Consider the following 6,826-nt stretch of genomic DNA (forward strand, 5'->3'; position numbering starts at 1 on the left):
GGAAATTGCCATTCACTTGGGGCTTTCCTGGTGGCTTAGAGGGTAAAGCGTCTGGCTGCAATGAGGGAGACCCGGGTTCAATCCCTGAGTCAGGAAGATCCCCTGGAGAAGGAAATGGCAACTCACTCCAGGATTCTTGCCTGGAAAATTCTATGGATAGAGGAGCCTGGGAGACTGCAGTCCATGGGTTTGCAAAGAGTCAGACACGCATGACTGAGCGACTTCACTTTCACTTTCATGAAAAGAACTCAGCTACTTGCTATTAGTGTGTGTATATGTCCTATTTAGTTTCCAAATGGTGATTAATATCCAAAGCAGAAAAGAAATATTCAGTAATGAATTATTTCTGTCTATATATCTATTCCTGAAGTGAGTTAAGAAAAGTTTCTTCCTAGATTATTAATCTTTGCCAAAGAACATCAGCTGTTTTAACATGGAATGATTTGCATTTCATACCAGAAAACCAGACATATTAAAAACTGCTTAAATACTCTTTGAGACTGATTTCTTCTTGTTACTGTTGAAGACTTGCCTTCTATGGTCATTTGGTAAATAAATAGCTTTAAGAATCTGCCTGCAATACAGGAGACCTGGGTTCAATTCCCGGGTCGGGAAAATCCCCAGGAGAAGGTATGGCAACCCACTCCAGTATTCTTGATGGAAAATCCCATGAACAGAGGAACCTGACGGGCTACAATCCATGGGGTTGCAAGAGATGGACATGACTTAGTGACTAGACTACCACCAAGGGGAAACAAACAAACAAAAAATTGAAATAGACACTAAATTTGAATAAGCACTCATAGATATTTTAGTTATGTATCATTACCTAAAAAATTGCCTTTTTCAAGTTTAAAAGAACAATAGTTATTAAATATCTCTTAGCATTTCCTTGGGTCAAGAACTCAAGAATGACTTGGCTGAGTGGTTTTTTCTGTCTCTCATAAGTTTATACTCAGGGTGTAGCCAGGCCACAGTCATCTGAAGGCTTCACTGGTGGGAGGGTCAACCATTCTCTTGGCTGATAAGACCTGGCTATTATTGGCAAGCCCCAGTGCCTCATGACAAAGGCAAAGGGCTGCTGGAGGGTCCTCACAGCATGCTGACTGGTTATCCAAGAGCAAATAATCCGAGAGCCCACCCAGGAAGGCACAATGCTTTGTAAGACCTCACTTCAGAAAGGATGCTGTCACTTCCTCTATATTCTGTTGGTTACACAACCAACCCTGACTGAATGAGGGAGAGAACCACACAAGGGCATGAAGACCAAGCACTGGGGCTTCTGGAAACTATCTATGAGGGTAGCTACCATTTTAGGCATTTTCAGTAATTAATATACGTATATGATGCTCATCATGTATGTTTTCTGAGAAAAATCTTCACATGTAGTAGACTCATTGTAAATATATATTGAAAGGCTTCAAGAAATATATATTTTAATGTTTAATCCAAGAATAGTAAAAATAGGTACTTTCTTACTAGTATTTATTAGTAGAGTCTGAGCTTGACTCCATATATAAATTTGACCTATACGAGCATGTTTAGGAAATTGGAAGGCTGGGAAGCCACTTGTGCAGGACTGAAGAAGAACTGGAAAACTTAACTAGAGGAATGGGCTTGACCAAAGAAATAAATAGGGCACTGGGGGATAGTCTGATACTTCGCTCTGTAATAGATTTCCATCCTGAATGCCACTGAACTATTTTCTTTTATTTTTTTAACCCCAAATACAAACAATATGGTAGTATTACTTTAGGTGGCAGTTTCTCAATTACGAGTGAGATGGATCATTTTTTTTTCATGGATTTATTAGTCCTATCTACTTCATCTTTTGTGAAATTTCTGATCATAACTTTTAGCACATTTTTATAATTCAATTGCTTGTCTTTTTATATCAGTGTTTCTTATTTATGATTTTTGCAAGATACTCTTTAAATTCATTATGTATTTATACAAACACTTTTTTAGGTGTACTTGTTTGTTTGTATTTTGCTAAAAATAATCCATTTTTAGATTGATTAACAGAAGATTGTATATTCTATTCCAATTTATTCTAATCTTAAAAATATTTCCCATTATAAAGTCCAAAATGCTTTATATTTTATTGACTCACTGTTGAAATTTATATCCTCTATCTTTTAAAAGCTAATTTTGCTTTTCCTAGATTCCTTTATTAGCATTTTTTTCTAATCGTTGTGTTAAAGATTATGAATGCCTCTGAGTGTTATTTTGGCCATGCCTATAATTAAAACATTATGTATATTGTACTCACTTTTATTTCTATATGATAGTTAATTTCCATTTTAAATTTTCTCCTTACATGTAAACTTAAACAGAATGTTTTTGCTGAGTGGTTTTATAAATAGAATGTAGTCTCTGTAATTTCTAATATATGGAATTAGGTAGTGTTTTCTCTGTGGATTAATTAAGGGTTTGTCTTTTTAAATGTCTAGCAAATATTTAAAGTATGATTGTGTTTTCTTCCTTAAAGCATTTATTATAATCTCTTTGCAATCTCAAATCATTCAGTTTAAAACCAGCCTCTTAAATTTTCCCAAATATTTCATGCTCTTTGGCAACTTTAGGGGCTTTGCTCAGGACAGTTACTATTCCTGGTTTGTCCTCTTTCTTTACCTTAAATTGACTAACATCTACTGTTCCTTCTGTTCAGTTTAGAAAATTTAGTCTGTGCACTTTCTCTAAATTAATAACTTCAAATATCATTTTCTCTGCAAAGGATTCTCTAATCTCCCTCAAAAGTGTACCAAGTCTACCTGTGGCCTCCCTCTTTTGAGTATGGTACTTGCCTATTTAATTGTCATTGAGCTACAGACCACTTTCAAGCCGGGGCTGTATCCTGTTCCTTAATATGTCTCCCATTGTTAGCAAGTTGACTGGCCTCTAGGAGGTGGTAAGTAAATATGTGTTGAATGACTCAGGAAGAAAAGAAACTATACAAATCATGAGGGAGAGCTAATGTTACCATATAACATGGAGAGCTATTGAAATTCTTCATGCCAGATATTGTGCTGTGTCATACAATATAACTAATCTCCCAAATCCTGAAAGAGAAGTGGCTGTATAATACACACAGGAAAACTGAGAATTAAGGAGGTAAACTATTATTGGTCAAAAGTATGCATGTGTTGACTTAAAGGGGCAAAATGAGAATAACTGAGAATAATTTGAACATCATAGAGAGTAAAGCGAAGTAACTGTTAGAGTGACATCAATTAATATTTAAGCAAAGATGGTCACAATCGACTTTATCATACCTCTGAAAGATTGTAAAAAAAAAATTATACCAATAAAAAATGTTGAATAAAGAAAAAAGTTACTCATAGCTAGAGTCAAATCTCAGCATGCTTCAGGGTGACAATTAGGCACCAAAACCCAGGAAAAATAATGTTGCTATCGTGTACTGGCAGAAACCTGGGGAACAGGTGTGTAAATGGTTTCCAAAGTGTTAGATCAAAAAGGAAGGACTATAGCACTAGATTAGACTGAATTAACTGACATGAAAATACAGCTCTATTCTGGATTCATCTTGAAAGACATTGGTGAAGGAAAATCTTCCTAGGAGGCATAAGTCTATTTTATTCACTGCAGCTGAAGTGAATTCTGGCCAAGTGAAGAACTGATTTAGGGCACTTGTTGATAATTCAGTTCTTCCCAGCTGGCTCTAGTGGTTTGAAAAAACAAAACAAAACAAAACAAAACCCACCTGCCAATGCAGGAGTTGCGGAGGCGATGTCGGGAAGGTTTGACCCCTAGGTCGGAAAGTCCCCCTGGACTAGGAAATGGCAACCCACTTCAGTAGATAGTTCAGTTCGATCAGGGACTTAAAGAAATAAAATTGAAAGATTGGTAACAAATATGCTTTGGGGAAACATGTATATGGGCCTCTCAGAATGCACAGAGAATGTGAGAAAATTTTTGTTCTATGTGAATGCTAACCAAAAGGCATCCGTTGCAGAAGAGATTCACTAACAAGTAGACAAAATAATGCCTTCATGGATATCAACCTCTTTTCCCAGTCAACCCAATTCTTGCTCAATGAACCCGTGAACAAAGTGTCCATGATGGTAGGAATCAAGGCTATGAAGAGACCCAACATAAACGTCCTCTTACTAAGGCTAACCTTCTTTGTTCAGAGCATGACTGAGGTTTTCTGTTTGTCTGCCCTGCCATGCTGTGCCTGCATGCTTAGTTGTGTCCGACTCTTTGCAACTCTATGGGCTATACACAGTCTCCTCTGTCCATGGGATTCTCCAGGCAAGAATACTGGGGACGGATGCCATTTCCTTCTCCAGGGAATCTTCCTGACCCGGGAATCGAACCCGCATCTCCTGAGTCTCCAGCTTTGCAGGCAGATGCTTTACCTGCTGAGCCATCGGGGAAGTCCTTTAAGGCTAACCTGGCCGCCACTAATCTATAGCCTAATCTGCTAACAGTGGGAGATCAACACCAAATTCCCAACATGGCACCATTTCTGAGTACCACCCTGCCACCTAGTGGCAGGTCAATTACACTGTCCTTCCATTGTGGAAACAATATTTGTCCTTACTAGAATACTCAAATATCCTGGACATGAATTTATCTTTCCTAACTGGTAATATTTCTTCTAACATCACCTGTGGATGTACAGGGTTCCTGATGTACCATCATGATATTCCATAAAGCATTTAATCATATTAAGAAATATATTTCACAGCAAATGTAGTGCAGCAGGTTCATGCCTGGGAATCGAGTGGCCTTATCGTGTACCTCATTATCCAAAAGTAGCTGGCCTAATTGAAAGATGAAATGGCTTATTAAAGACTCAGTCATGGTGTCAATTGAGAAATAACACTGTGAAAGGGTGAAGTTCCATTTTACAGAGTGGAGTTTATGCTTTTAATCAGAGGTTGTTGCACAGCATTTTTTTTTCCCCCCATAACCAGAATCAAGGAATGGAAACAAAACTGGTTACTCTCACTATTATACCTAATAACCGCTTGCAGATTCGTTGCTTCTCTTTCTGGCAACTTTGGGCTCTGCTGGTTTGGAGATTTTAGCACACAGGGGTGTATTGCTTTCACCAGGGCATATGATGGCCCTACCAAATTGGAAGATGAGAATTCCATTTTTGGTTCCCTATGCTGCAAATTAAAGAAAGAAAAAAGGAAGATGAGCTAAAAAGGAGGAAATCTAGTAGTTGATTTTGTTTTCCTAGGGTAAGGGGTAAATCTGGTTATTGCTATACAATAAAGACAAGGAGAACTACATGTGAAATTCACAGGATCTCCAGGGACCCACTTAACATTTCCACATCTAGCTGTAATATTGTGGAAAACTATACCAACTTATAGTTGATAAGATGACTGAGGACTCAGGCTCTTCAGAAATGAAGATCTCAGTCACTCTTTTAAGTAAAGAACCCAGAACAGCTGAGGTTCTGGCTGAAGTTAAGGGAAATATGGGAACGATAGGTGAAAGATGCCATAGATATCAACTATGACCTTGTGACCATTTACAGAAATGAGGGCTGTAGTAGTTTTGCAAAAGTTTTTTACATGCTTTTTATATGCATGCATTTATTTGTATATATGATTCATTCTCTTCTTTCTGCTTGTTGTATATGAACAAAGTTATATGTAAATTATAGGAAGTTAATATAATTTATTGGAAATAATAATAGGAATTATTTGAAGTAATAAATAAATATAAATTGATTTAAATTGAGGTTACAGAATATTTTGAGACAAATATGTGATTGAATATGAAGAATAATTAATACAGCTTATGATGGACATAGTGACTATTGGGACTGTGTGTCTTCCTGTTTGGGGGAAGAATAAGAACTTTATTTGTAAAACGGACAGTTGTGTCTCTTTCTGGAGAGGTCAAGTGTGTAGAAGAGAACACGTGGAAGCTAAGTAGCCAAGGGTGGGAACTGTTTTCAATTATTTGTCTCTCCTCCCTGAATATATCCCTTAATACGTGTTCTGTGGTGAACAGCAGGATTTGTTCAAGTATTTCCCCTTTAAAAGAGCATGAGGTTAAATTTCTCCACAGAGTGTGCTGGAGAGACACTGCAGGAAGAGCAAGTAATTTCATTTTCTGGAGAGGAGGTGGTGGGCTTGTGAGGCCATCCAGTGGAGCCTGCCCCAGCCATGATCCCTCTGGGACCTGGCACCTCTGCCTGGTGATCACTTTTCTGCAGTCCTCTCAAGAGAGAAATCACAGCTCCCATACTGTCTGCTTGCAGCACTTGTGATGCAAGCTGCTGCTGCTGCTAAGTCGCTTCAGTCGTGTCCGACCCTGCAAGGGTCACATCCTAAGCTGCCTCTCCTGTGAGCCCACACACAGCCTATGTGTGGAGTCAGAGGGCAGCAGAGTCCACCCAGAGCTGCCGTTCCTCCTTCAAGTCCGTGTGCTCCTGGACTCTTCCTGCAGGCCCACATGGCCAGTTCCTCATCACCTGCTCTTGCACCTGCCTTCCAGCCAGAATCTCTAGACCTGTCCAGGCTTAGCTAAACTATTGAACTCTGGTATCTGGTGGCTGAACCATACCTTCTCTAAGGTGTACACTCCTTCATGTTCTTCCTTTCTTAGGACGCTGTTCTTTAATCCTACAGTGTCTTGAAGACTTCCCTTAGATCTTACACTTACTCCTTCACTATGGTTAGTGTTTTTAATTTTTTTTAACCTATATACTGGAAATCACTCAATCTGTGTGCTTTTTTAAAAAACTTTTCTCAAAAAGACTCAGGTAACAAAAGCTTAAAAAATGTTATTTTTATCATTATTCCAATGGAATATTATCTTGGAAAATACTGAATTC

Source organism: Cervus canadensis, chromosome 10, assembly GCF_019320065.1.
Source record: "Cervus canadensis isolate Bull #8, Minnesota chromosome 10, ASM1932006v1, whole genome shotgun sequence".
NCBI lineage: Eukaryota > Metazoa > Chordata > Mammalia > Artiodactyla > Cervidae > Cervus > Cervus canadensis.